Source organism: Aedes aegypti, chromosome 3 (genome assembly GCF_002204515.2).
Source record: "Aedes aegypti strain LVP_AGWG chromosome 3, AaegL5.0 Primary Assembly, whole genome shotgun sequence".
In the NCBI taxonomy this organism is placed as follows: domain Eukaryota; kingdom Metazoa; phylum Arthropoda; class Insecta; order Diptera; family Culicidae; genus Aedes; species Aedes aegypti.
Genome location: NC_035109.1, coordinates 366,568,112 through 366,582,872, shown reverse-complemented (window position 1 = coordinate 366,582,872; position 14,761 = coordinate 366,568,112). Strand labels below are relative to the sequence as shown.

At 36.9% G+C, this 14,761-nt stretch overlaps 1 protein-coding gene across 7 annotated transcripts in view; it reads left to right on the top strand.

The window, feature by feature from the left end:
- Positions 1 to 14,761, top strand: part of LOC5564596 (neurogenic protein mastermind) — a 426,767-nt gene that overhangs the window by 409,009 nt on the left and 2,997 nt on the right. The window lies entirely within an intron of this gene.

Below are 14,761 nucleotides of genomic sequence, written 5' to 3'. Positions count from 1 at the left end.
TTTATACCATGGACTCTGTCGAATGATTTCTAGGATTTTGTAAGAATCCTACTCAGAATTCTGCCAGAATCCCATCTGTACAAAGCTTTGTGAGTTTCATTACCAGGATTGTGAGAATATTATGCTCAAGCTTTTGCGTGAGTATTATGTCACGGATTTTAGAAAAGTTGTGTCTAAGATTCCTTAAGACTTTCGCCTAATATCCATTTCGAAAAGTCTACTTTGAATTCTTCAAGGAAACTGTGCAGGACTTCAAAAAAAAACTGCTTTTAATCCTATTTAAATGAGCCTAGACTTCCGACAACGAACCTTGTCCAGGATCTTAGGATATTACGCCCTGAAGTCGATAAGTCTAATAAGTTGGTAATAAATATTCAAGCTGTGTAGTGGAATACTTCATTAAATGGTATAATACCAAATTCAATTTGTCATTTACTTCTAAGAAGTCGATAAGTGGATTCTAGACCTTCTGAATTAGGTGAGAATCCTGCTCAAGTTATCCTTGAATGCTGTATCCAGAATTGTTTGAGCAACCTGTCCAGGATTTCAAAAATTGTCTGCCTATATTGATAATCCTGCCAAGGATTCTACGCATATCACTTCCAGGATTAAGTTAAATTCATGCTCAAAATTCTGTGAGAACCTTTGTTTAGAGGAATTAAAATTAAAAATTGGGGACGATACTTGCGTATTGGTTAGAACATATCCTTCTCACGCTGAGGTCCTGGCATAGACGTAAAGGTGACAACTTCGTTCGAAAGGGACGAGATGAACCAGCTCATGGCTAAAAACCTCGTTAATAAAGAAAGGAAAAAACAATAAGGTTCAAAATTATAAATAAATGAAATATTAAATTAAGTACTACAGATCGGACTCCATTATCCGGAGTATCGAATCCTCCGGATTATCGAATCACTAAAAGAAAAATTAAAATCTGCGATAAAATAACTTAAATATTATCTTTTTTTGTTGTTTTATTTATATGATACAGTGGCGTAACCAGAAATTATTTGTAGGAACATTAGGGGTCTTGAGAAGAAAAATATTTTTTTGATGGTCATACACAAAAAAAAACCTTTTTCGAACCCCCCTTTTCTTACCTACGTCCAAAATTGCTAAACCATTCATATTGTATATTACAATACTGAATTATATCAAAATTATACATAAAAACTGAAAAACAAAAATATCAAAAAATATATTCCGGATAATCAAGTCTAAAATTCCGGATAATTGAATCCCGGATAATCGAGTCTCCGGATAATCGAGTCCGACCTGTGTACCATTTAATTCCACTAGAGTTCGTATCCTTTGACAGATGCGAGTATTTCGACCTCAACTGTAACCCGAGGAGGAAAGAATAACTCGGCAATAACTTATGCATACCATATTTTGGTATCATACCCCAATTAGGTATTGTACAGTTATCAATACCTCATTTTGGTATTATAATGGTATTTGAAAAAAAAAAATAATTAAAACAATCAAAAATACTTCATTTTGGTATTCGATAGGTATTGAGGACTGCTGGAGGTATTGAACTATTATTGAAAAAAAATATATTAGAAAATCCATCACGTATTATTCAGGTATTACAATACCTGATCTAATTATCAGCTTGGTATTTGTAGAATATGCAGAAGGTATTATTTGATGTATTTTACCTCTTATGCAGGGCTCATTCATACCTCATTCAGGTGGTACCCAAGTAACACAACTTGTTTTATAAATGAATAAAATACTTGATTCATACAAATTGGTATGTTTTGTGGTGAATATGGATAACTTTATTTTGTACACTTATATCACCGAAACAGCGTAAAAAATGGCGGCTTATAAAACATCTTTCGTGTCGAAGAAGATGTTTCCCAATACATCATTAGAACATACAATTATGTGTTAAAGATGTATTACATAGCATCATTAAGGACATATAGGAAGGAATCCCTGTCATGGCAGTGAAAATGGCTTCCTCACATATACAAACACATTTCTTGAAGTCCACATTATTTCTCAAAATATTTCACTTACCTACACTAAGTTCACTCCCAAATTGCTAACGTGACATCAGAACACTATTACCTTACGATTTCCGTAGTTTTCACACTAGTAGCTGGTGGAAATTTCATGAACCGTGCTAATTTTCAACACGGACGTTTAACTTTGGTATAATTGTTTACACTTATCCGCCTGCGAACGAAGAACACTTTTCGCCGAATTTTACCACTTTCGCTAAACGTAAAACCTCTAACACAGTTTACTTTCACTACTAGTTAATTAAAGATCAATTACTGGTAGATTTCTGATGAAAACAACTTATAATTTCACCAAACCGTGCTAAAAACATTCACTTGATCACAGCATTTCGCTTTTTTTTATTTTTCTAATTTTACGCCGTGCTCGCTTGCAGGGCTGTCAGATTCGTTGATGGTTACGTACGACATCAAGTAATCTTATTTAGTCGAAGATTAAAAGACTCAAATTTAAGTAGCGATTACTGGCAACAACGTCTTATCAATTATAATTCCACTATTACCAACAACTAAGAGAATATTTTTTGTGTACCACTACTTTTATACAGTTATTAGTGGATTCAAAGGAGTTTCACCTTAATACTTACTTGTTATATTGAAGCTAAGAAGATGTATTGTTTTACAAATTACATCTATTTTTGTTTTGATAGCATCAGTTCAAAACAAAATCAAAATAATGAAAGCGATTTTTTTTCTCTTCACGAATTGCTTATGGTGATTATTAAATTTTCTTCTGTTGATTCCCAATAGTGTACTCAAACTGTGTGCGGCACCAGATTTATTGTGAAATGCACAATTTTATTAATTGTAAATTCATGCGCCTCAATGAAATGGAAAAACAAAACAAACTATTCTAAAAATATGTGTGCCATCATAGAATTTTGCAGCGTATCAATTCCCAATGTCAGAAACACAATATGGTGTCTTCCTCACGAAGCCTGCAGTGCCGTCAAAAAATATTCGGATGTTTATCGATTAAATATTCTAAACTATACTAGGAAAATTACGTTACTAAGTAGCATCCACATTAATATCAATCGAACTACCCTGAATAACACACTACTTGTGTATATTCACAATGTGTTTATTGCGCTAAGTTCTCAAATTAACAATCGGACAGCATAAATCAAACGATTTTATATACTGTGCCGTGGCAATTTTTTGGACCGTCAATGTTGCCCCAGCAAATTTTTACTTTGCATTCGTACGTGCCACGTGGCAACTGAAGCGCTTGTATAGTTTAGTTTGAACAACGTATTGAAGACGCAAGAATAACATGCATAAATCTCAAACCATCAAGTTGGCTCAAACAGGTGTTAATAATGCGCTACTGACGTTTTACTTAGCATCTTATTTTCAAGAAAGGTAATGAAGTCATATACTTGTATAATCAACGTATTCAATACGCATCAGAAACATGTTTTTTTGATTGAACGTTGTCAGGCAACTTGTAATCATCAAACCTTACAATGACTGTATTTCACCCCAAGATGTTTTTCAATAGGATTATAATACAGTTGTAACACATCATATGTCAGTCTCGAATAGCATCGAATGCAATCGCTGTAGCTCAGCTGTGATGACGATGGACTTCAAAGAATAACAGAGCATGTGCTACTGTAAAGAATGCTTGCATTTATATTGGTGAACAATCTCGGCTCAACTATGCATTACTTGGTGGTGTAGTGATAAGGTGTTGACTTCTGAATTCAAAGGTCACGAGTTCGATACCGGGTGAAAACTTTTTTTTTTAATTTTCATCAAATTTTTGTGGCATCGTATGTCTGATTGTAAAAGTGTGGAAAAGTCGTGCGAAGTGCTAAGATAGCCTCCACTTTGATAGGTGTAAAATGGTTTGTAAAGTTTATACCAGCTGAAAATTGTCTTTTTGTCACCTTAAAAATTAAGGTTCAAAACTTTGAACGTCATACGGGAGTGGGTTAGAAAGGCCCGGGTCAATATGAACAACTTGCCTGATGGTAATGCATCTTCATGGTGTTTGAATGTTATTGAAACCAAGCTCAAAATACTTTTTAGCGCATACGTTTCGATAACATGTGCGGTTTAAATCTTAAAAAAGTTATATTAACGCTCATGAAGCTATAATAATACCTAGACCGTTTGTTTTATTTCCAATTCATGATCTTGCATGACATGTTTTTCGAATACTGTACTATAGCTCATATATAACACAAGATGTTATATAATACTCAAATAGAGCTTCAATATAACAATATATCGTTAATGCTGCACAAAAAGATGTATTTGGTGTTACTTGGGTAAGTATTGGAAATTATCTGGTATGGAATACCTCAATTTGGTATTCAGTAGTTATTTTCTTCTGCTCGGGAAGGCCGTCTTCAGTGTCGTGTACTAGACTCGACTTAGTCGAGTATATTCGTGGTACCAATTTTCGTCCTATAACGAAGGATAGCTGTATGGTGGCGATGTTCTCGTTTTGCTTCCCACGGGTTTGCCGTTGGTGGCTTGGAGCTTGGAGGAAAATGAGAGCAAAGTGTCATTGTGAGGGTGTGCCTGATTTAACACCCCCTCCGGATGCCTTTGCTCCTCGTTCCAATAACAATAATAATGGTAACATCAACTAAATCGACAAAGCAAACCATGAGTGAGAGGGGAGACCAGAGGCGTTCGAAGGGATGGTTACTTTCTGCATCTTTGGAAACTTTGCAAACCTTTGGTTGCTTTGATTGAAAATTTTCGAATTTTCATCCCATACAAATTTACAACATTTCTAAATTCCATTTTAAGCGCTCCCACACCCCCTCATTGCTCCCAATCCTACAGAATCCACACAACACACACGCATTTATCCACTCATTATACGGTTGTCCAAATTTATTATCATTTCCTACCGACCGTTTCGGAAATGGGGAACTCACTGCTGCCCACATCTCACCCTCACTCCATACGAGATTTTATGTTGCAATTTTCTGATTGTGACAATGCGAGGTTGGGGAATTTTCCCCAGCTTTTTCCACACTCAGAAAGCGCATGCGTCGAAATCACTCTCAATCTCTCCCATTCCGAGATGGAGAGAGCGGGAAAGCACGTACGCGAATAAATTTGAATTTTCCTTCACTCCATCAAATGACTTCGGAACGTTGAGGCTGCTTCCGACTTCTGACTGTGACTACACCACTCCGATCCGAGCAGACTCTGATTTCAAAATCTTTTCGAAATGATGTACCATTTTGGGTTTTTATAACATTGGCAACAGTTTTTGATAACTATTTTCTAGATCTAAATCTAACACCAAAATTTGATATTGCTAAATCCAAATTAAAAGTTTTGTTTGTTAATCAAAATTTAAGTAAATTCATTTTAGACTCGATATCGACTCATGGAATCATACTGAAAACAAAATTTATTGTTTATTATAATAAACTTTTCAAACAAATATTCAAAAAGCTTCAAAAATTCAATTACTTCATTAACTAGTATCATTTTTAACATTTTTTTATATATAGGTGTTCTGTGTCAGGTAACACAATCATACTAATTTGGTATAACTAAATTAAGCTATAGTTAACAGTTTGTTACAACATGTTACATTTCACTTGCTGTAGCAGTTCAGAATTTTCACAGGTGAGTTGATTTCACCTGTTTATAAGAGAAAAAAAAATGCATTCAGTTAACTTAACCTAACGTAACCTAAAAATGTAACGCATTAATCGTGGCAATAGAAGATTGCAACAATTTTTGTCTAAAATTATTAATTATTGGATATTCTATGTAACTTATTTGAACTATACCAAGGAGGAAGCTTAAGAATCATTTTAAAATTTTATTTTAAATCCTCTACAGAGCTTTCTTCCAGGTATTACAACAGCTATTCCATATTGGTACAGCATACATTCTGGTCGGCATGATAATTTGTTTAAAGATCAGATTGACAAAGTTTCGATTTTCAGTGCCCTGAGTGTAATTTTTGATGGTTAAATTTTTATCTAGCATGAGCCCTGGATACATTACTTAATCTGATCAATTTATTGGAACCCCTCTCATTGCGACAACATGTCTACTTCAAGGTTTCAAATAAAGAGCTTTTGGTTTATGTAGGAATATTATAAGTTGAGTTTTGAAAGCATTCGGAGAAATCTTTGATTTTTGCAAGTATGAAGAAAAAATATCCAAACTTTTTTGCAATCGACTACAGATGACACGCAGACTTCGTCCTTTGGCGGAGAGGCCTGTGTCATCCGCAAACAAAGATTTTTAACATCTCTGAGATATTTCTGGTTTGTCAGATGTAAAATATTGTACAATATTGGCCCCAAAATGCTGCCTTGAGAAACACCAGCTCTGCATCAAAATTAGGTTTCAGTTTGTTCCCATCCCCTCCTCGGGTGACTGCTTGACAACCAAGCACAGTGGTGACCATGCGGCGTAAAACGGGGGGACAGATGTTGGAGTTGTTTCCAAGCAGTTTCCTCCGGCTGCCCTGGCTGACTGATGGGTGGGAGATTTTTACGACTCTGCAGAATGATATGCAGTCAGAGTTGCCTAGATTTTAATTACTTATTCTTTTATGTTCGGGTAATGTGAGGCATCCTAATGAACTCTCGAGAAAAGCTTCAGGGGAAAGAAAGCAGCCGGCCACGGGTTTTATCGTGTCGTCGTCCTGGTTCCGCACACCAATCGGGGGAAAGGGAATCGATTTTCTGCCAAAAACGTATTAAATAATGGTTTTGGATTTTATTTGAAAGTGTTTGGAGGACATTTTAACTATTTATTTTAAATTTATGTATAATGAAAATCATGAGCGTTATCAGGATTTCCAGCAGGGAGACAACCTCAAAGACATTTCTCGCCAGTTGGTCAGAATCTGTCTCTCATTGACACCTTCTGCATTTTTGATGGTTGTGGTTATCTGAAGGCTCATTTAGCCGTAGCGATTACCGCGCAGCTATGCAGCAAGATTAAGCTCGTGGGCTTGAATCCCATCGGTCGAGGATCTTTTCATTAACAAAATTTTCTCGTATACCCTGGGCATAGAATTTCTTCGTTCCGATCATATGATATAGGTACACATGCAAAGGAATGATCAATTGGCAAAGCGAGCTCTCAGTTAATAACTGTGGAAGGGCTCATTAGAACATTGAGCTGAAAAGCAGGCTCTGTCTTAGTTTAGGACGTAGGGATAATAGGAAGGTTAACTGGTTTTACAATTATTTTATATCAAACCTAGTGTTTTAAGGAATGTAACCCCTTTTCTTCTATTACCGTAGGCAAAGTGGACTCCAAAATACATCTTTGGGAATTCAGTAAACGGTTTCGGATGGATTGTAAAAGGTATGAAGTGTTGATTACGTCTGAAGAGAATAGAAATCAACCATAAAAAGCTCCAAGAGAAATTCCTTTAACGTTCTATCCAGTTGCCGGAGTTGCTATTCAGAATTTCTGCAGGCAGCCAGCAAACATTCCTCCAAGCAATCCGTTTTGAACTGCTCAGGATGTCACTTGAGATTTTAAAGGAGAATTCTTTCAGATATTCCCCCACGAACATGAGACTCTTTAGGATCTACTAGATATCTCATGACTTTTACCATGTAAATATTCCTTCATAAACCACCTCAAAGATTGCTTTAGAAATTATCCAAGTATTGTACAAAGCATTCATTTAAGAATTCCACCAATGACTCCCCCGGGAGTTTTTTAAATAAATACTTCCATGTGTTGAGCCCTTTCAGAAATCAGAACTGAAACTTTTCTAATTATTGTCTTAAGATACCGTAAGGATATTTCCCTTCTTGAATTCCTCTTAAGCATTACTTTACTTTTGATGGCGCTACGTCCTTCAAGACATTACCTGCGCCACGATGTTACGCCAACTATTTCGATCCATGGCTGTTAATCTCCAGTTTTTCGATCGCCCCACACTTCCAAGATCCTGCTCCACTTGGTCAAACCACCTAGCTCGTTGCGCTCTCCTTCGTCTTGTACCGGCCGGATTTGAAGTGATCATCATTTCTGCGGGATTGTTGTCTGGCATTCTCACAACGTGTCCCGCCCATCGTACCCTTCCAGCTTTGGCGACTTTCTGGATACTGGGTTCACTGTAGAGTTGCGCAAGCTCATGGTTCATTCTTCTCCTCCATACGCCGTTCTCACATATTCTGCCGAAGATCGTCCTAAGCACACGTCGTTCAAAAACTCCTAGTGCTTGCAGGTCCTCTTCGAGCATTGTCCACATCTCATGCCCGTCTTGTACATGGTGCACTTAGTACGGAAGTAAACTTTACCAGACCGTCAGGTCTTATGGAGTCCGTAGTAAGCACGTCTTCGAATCCTCTTAAGATTCTGTTCCTGAATAACTTCTCTGAAATTTTTGAAGAAATGCATTCTATAATAAATTTAATTGTTAGCTCAGAGATACGTTCATTTAAGGTTTCCTCCTTGCGTGATAAATGGACGATCCCATATATGTTCAGTTCTTTTTTATAAGGAGTGCACTTGGGAATGAACTTAAGGATGTTTGGGCAACGGCAAGAAACATTTTTGATAAGACTGTCGACCCCGTCACATTTTAGACATTATCTTCTATCTCTAAAACTCGATAGCATTGCATAAGTTATAGAAAACAGCCATTGATTAGATCCTGCCAAAGGGTAGGGGAAGAGGTACAGCAAAACTGTTGAGAAACTAAGTAATCGATGACTCATTAGAAGTCTTGCGTAGTAACCAGTTTGTTACTGGGGACCTCGAAGCTAATTTGTAATTCACTCTTGTACTAACCACTAACCAATCGAGACGTTTTTCAATAAAAACTTGTTCCTTGTTCTTCGAAACCACTCCGTATTTTCTCCGAACTCAAGAAAAACTAAGCAATCTATAGAAAATTTTGGAATCTCCCTATAATAAGTTTGCATCTATACCATCTTAAGGGATGAAATGGCTGACAATTTGAGAAAGTGTTGATACCGGACGTTCCCACGTCACGCACGCTACAATCCCAAATTTACTGGAATCTTGATCTTTGAGCAGACATGAACCCCTTCCCCAATGGAGACTATAAGGTTTATAAGGAGTCTTATATCAACAGCTATACGCTTAGTCATAAAACTTTACAAAAGAGTTTCTTACCAAAAAGTTCTACTTTGGTAATGCTTGTTCTAGAGTTAATACACTTTTGTGGTTTTCATGAACTTTCATAAAAATAAAAAATGGAATGGTGTTTGTTTGAATTATAACATCTGTTGCATTGGTCAAATGTTCCTACGTATTTGAGTGAAGGAAACGATTTGTAAAATTCTCCAGAATAACTGGAAAAACAACTGTAAACTAATCTGTCGTTTTGTATGAGAGATTTTATATCTTTTTTTGCAATTTCTCATTGTAATAGGCTGTTATTCATCCCGCCAATCTGTCATGAAACGGCCTACTTTCCTGCACTGACTTATGCAGTGCGGTAATAATCAATTACGCAACTGTAATCAGTTGCGTAACGAATACTACGCAACGCTTTTTCATTTCGCAACTGTTTTGGGTTGCGTAATGAATCATTACATAACAATTTTCAGAAATTTCAATATAATAATGAATGGGCCCAGATAGCCGTAGCGGTAAACGCGCAGCTATTCAGCATGACCATGCTGAGGGTCGTGGGTTCGAATCCCGCTGGTCGAGGATCTTTTCGTAAAGGAAATTTTCTCGATTCCCAGGGCATAGAGTATCTTCGTACCTGCCACACGATATACACATGCAAAAATGGTCAATCGGCAAAGAAAGCTCTCAGTTAATAACTTTGGAAGTGCTCATAAGAACACTAATCTGAGAAGCAGGCTTTGTCCCAGTTGGGACGTAACGCCAGAAAGAAGAAGAAGTGAATGCATTCTGATACCCTCAAGTGGTCTTCTACGAAATTGCAAAAAAATGTTGTACGCAACTCGTTGCAGAACTGGATTTTTACAGCACCCGTAGTAATTATCCAACTCAGCGAGCCTCGTTGGATAAATCATTATTCTACAACTTGTTGAGTAAACTATTATTTCAGCAGCCTACTTGATGACAAAACGAAGTTTGACGGGACCACTAGTATTTAGTTAATAGTTTACGGAACAAGTTGCAGAATGGTGATTTTTACAGCACGAGTTGTAATTACGACGAGTACTGTAAAAATCGAGTTCTGCAACTGTTGTGTTATGTACATTTTTTGCAACTTCGTAGAAGACCACTATCAGAAATTATATCGGTATGAATTCACCATCATTTTACAATTTCTGAAAAATTGTTGTGTTATGATTCCTTACGCAACTCAAAACAGTTGCGTAATGAGAAAGCGTTGCGTAATGAATCATTAAAGCAGTGGTTTCAGTTGCGTAATGACTATTCCCGCTCTACATACGTCAGTGCAGGAAACTCCAAATGGAAGAAGAAGCAGGATGAGGAGGATAAAAAGTGGAAAAGAAGTTGTTTCTTGTTCAATATTTCTTGAAAAAACAATGATCAGCTTATATCAATACTGTGCATTTATATGATGAGAATGTGTATTATCCTGACAAAACTGCAATTTTATTTTCAAATTTGAAAATTTTTTTGTCCAAGAAAATTATTCCGTTTTTGTCACGGTTCCGTTTTTATCAACTGAAAATTGCCGATCGTGTTGATAAAAGCGGAACATACCTGTACCAGATTTGTTTTCAACTTGCATCTGTTTTCAACAAATCTCGGTGCGATTTGCTAACGGTTGTCATTATTCATTGTAAAAATGTTCAAAAATGTGATACGCAACTGAAATGACGAAACTATTCCTAGTGATATAGTCGATTTTACGAAGAAACAGAATATATCATTCATTGCTTTTACTGCCTATTTTCATTTCTATCCCAGCCTTAGAACATGGAGCGTTCGTTTGAAGAACTACAATACATCTTAGAACCAAATGAAATGTAACACTTCCATGTCATTGTAAACCCGATTCACTGCATGCACTTTTCAACCAGAACTTTTCAACGCGACAAAGTAAGGAAAGTGCTTAGTGGCAAAGTTTTTATGACACTGCGCTGAAACCGAATTATTGCTAATTTTGCTCGATAATAGCCCGTTGAGCAAAGCTGAAAAAACATGTTTTCTTTCAGCAAAAGACCTCTGATGAGGATTCCCTGCTGCGTACGACTCGATACGAAAATTTTTCACTGTAAAATAAACAACCCAACACTTACGGTTGCTATGAACACAAAACGACGAACGAGCCTGTAGTGACGGCTGTTAAATTTCTACCAATGGACCAATCCACGAGTTCACGAATTTGACGTTCGAGCGGTGCCGAATTCACTGGTTTCCATGGTCACATAAATAATACGGCACCGTTAAAACGTCAAATAGTGAACCCGTGCATAGGTCCATTATCGGGAGTTTCCACTGAACACCTGAGCACGTCAATCGAGCCAACTTAATCCAATAGACTGATCTTTTAATCTCATCTCAGTGGCTTCGAACGTTACAGTTTTTGCGCCATTACCCCGAATAGTATGAGATATAGTACAGTATCTTGTTTTGTGGGAAAATACGACCTGTTAGCGACTATCTTCTTTTTCGTTCTGGAACAGAGCCTGTTTCTAAGCTTAGTGAGCACTTTCACAGTTACAATGATTGCTCACGAATAGCTGTAGGAATTTTATCAGAAATTTGCCCTTTTTTCTTTAATAGGCTGTTCTTTCGATTTATCGTTGCTAAGCATTATTTTTTCTTGTGGAACTGATTATTCTTATGAAAGTAGGTATCCTTATATCTTTCATTGAAGTTAATCTTCTTCTTCTTCTTCTTCTTTCTGGCATTACGTACCTACTGGGACAGAGCCTGCTTCTCAGCTTAGTGTTCTTATGAGCACTTCCACAGATATTAACTGAGAGCTTACTGTGCCAATGACTGTGGGGTAATTGCGTTCGGGGTAATGGAATGGAGCCGTCATAGAGTCTAGAGTTCAATTTGTGGTTTTCCTATCTTCAAGGTTTTCTCCAGTTACACTAGGACAATTTCTTCAAGGATTACTCAAGATATTACTCTAGTGATTACTTTAGAATTTCCTTTGAGGGTTCCTCCACGGAAACATACAAATATATCCGCTAGTAGTCCTCTCAAGATTCTTTCAAGAAAAACTCGGAAATTCCTCCTCGGATCGCTCCAGGGATTCTACCAGGAATTCCGGCAGGTGTTCCACAATTCACAAAGTCCTCAAGATTTTCTCGCAGTAATTCTCCCATTGTAACCATGAAGAAAATCGCGAATTCATTAAAAAATATTTTAATGATTTCTCCAGATAATGATCTATGGATTCCCCAGGAATTTCTCCAGGGACTCGTTCTGGGTCTCCAAAAGTTCTTTTTTAAATTCCTTCAGAGATTCTCCTATGAATTCCTGTAGGAATTTCATCAGAAACTATCCTAATTTTTTTTCAGGAATTATTTTAGCAATATCTCTACAAAAAATCGCACAGTAAATGCTCTACATTAATTTCTTTTGGAAAATCTCCTCATGGAATCCTCCAGAGATATCTCCTGTGTTTTCTCCAAGTTTCCAGGTTTCCAGCGATTTCTTCAAAACAAATCTCTATAGGGGGTTTTCCATGGATTTCTCTACAAGTTCCACCAGCAAAATCTCTACAGTGATTCTTCGTGGGAAACCTCTAAGAATTCTCCAGGAATTCTTCCAGATATTCTTTGAGAAACCCTTCAGAGTTTCTCCATAGACTCATCCATGGATTTCTCTAGTAAAATCTGTACAGCGATTCCTGCAAAGTTTCCTTCAGGAATTTCACAAATCTCTAAATTGTTCCAGGGATGAGCTGGTAGAAAATCATCTGAATATTTTAATGAAATATGCTTTTCGTCTACGCAGTTTTAATTATAAGAAAGCCATCGAAAAAAAAAATAAAGACTGCGTAGCCAGAAAGGAATATTTCCGGGATTTTTTTCTGGAATTCCTCCAGAGATTTCCTCAGGAATCCCTTGATAGGCTCCTGCAAAAATATCTCCAGGGATTCTTCCAGGAATTTAACCGGGGGTTCCTCAATTTCCTAGAGTTACAAAGCATTTCGCCGCATCGACCGAAGAGTGCGGGTTCGATTTCCGCTTCAGTCCGAAAAACTATTCGTCAGGAACGTGGTTCGACTGTGAAATTGGGCGTTGCATGCTTCCTTCAAAGGACAAATCGTCCACTAGAAGCATTTACGTGAAAGCGTCTTCGTCTTACTTTTGTTTTAGAGATTTCTCCTGGGATTACTTCCTGCAAAATTTTCAGGGTTTTATCATAGAGTTCCATATCTTTCATATAATGCTAAAAGAACAAAAATCGGTTCAAAAATTGATTTTTGAATGCGTTTCAAAGTCATGGGTCATTTTTTACCCTTAATGCATAATGTGTAACTTTTTTGTAGCGCCGCTCCTAGAGGTCGCTGAAAGCTCCTTTTAGCACGGAAATTTTCGTTTTCGGAAGATAGGAAAAGTCAGAAAATTTTAGGTTTCTATCTCTTTTCTCTACAATGTTACAACTTCAATTGGCAAAAAATGAGCCCAATGCTCAAGGAAGGTTAAGGGAGAAATCGTCATAGATATCGAAGTGTAGAACATAGATAGGTATACACTTAAAATAAATCACAGTATCCTGTGAAATAAATCACCGAATTTGAACTGTAAACAACAAAAATAAAGATTTTCCTGTGAAATCTATTGTTTTACCGACAAAATCCGTACAATCAACTATTTTACCGGAAGAAATCCGTGAAACAAACAATTTTACTGTAAATCTGTGAAATACTAACGAGCAGTTCGGTAACAGCATTATTTTCACCGAAGTTCGGTGAAATCGTGTGAAAACCGCTCTAGCAGGCAAGAGCTTCCTTTTGTTTTGGTTTTTGCACACCACTAACATGCAGTGAAAGCTGGCTTAGTGGTATCAACCCTGCTCTCTGATCGGAATGTCGGGAGTTCGATTCCTGGTCGGGCCATTTTTTTTGTTTTTCTTTATGATTTTGTTCAAAGATTTTACTGATTGTTCGGTGATTTTTCAGCTGTTGAGATTACGGTGAAATTTCACCGTAATCCGTATTTTTTTTTAAAGTTTGTAGACAGGACAGTAGACTGGAACAAGATTTTAATGGAAATGAGTTTATTGATGAACATTGAAAATTTTTCAAAATTGCTCTATATTGCAAAATGCTTGCTCTGTTTAGCAATTTAATTTCCATAGCTATTTCATGTCTAATAGAAGATATACTGAAATAATATGTGCTGAGTTAATTCAAATCCAGTCTACTCTCCATAAGACGATATTGAAGGGATCATCGAGTAAAGAAGGTATCGAGTTAGAGAACACAAAACCAGTGCAAATGCGATCCAACGTACCATCGAGGTAGCCGTTAAGGCTAAGTAGCCCGTCATTCGTTTTGGCAACAATGATACTTTTCAGCTTGCATTTCAAAGTGATAAAACTCAGTCTTGATAGTTTATATTGACTTGAAAAAGTATAACTGTACGCACTAACATGCATAAAGTATGCTGATAGTTTTTCAGCTATGTCAGTGCAAAACCAACTGATTTTCTTTGATTCAAAATCGTGAGATCAATTAGCAACAATCATCAACGACGCGTACAAATTTGAATGACAGCCTACTTCGCCTTAAAATCACCTTTTACTATGGTTCTTTAATTCGATATCGTGTACGGGAGAATTCAATGTAAATGAAAGAGTTTTAAAAGCATTTGACCTGT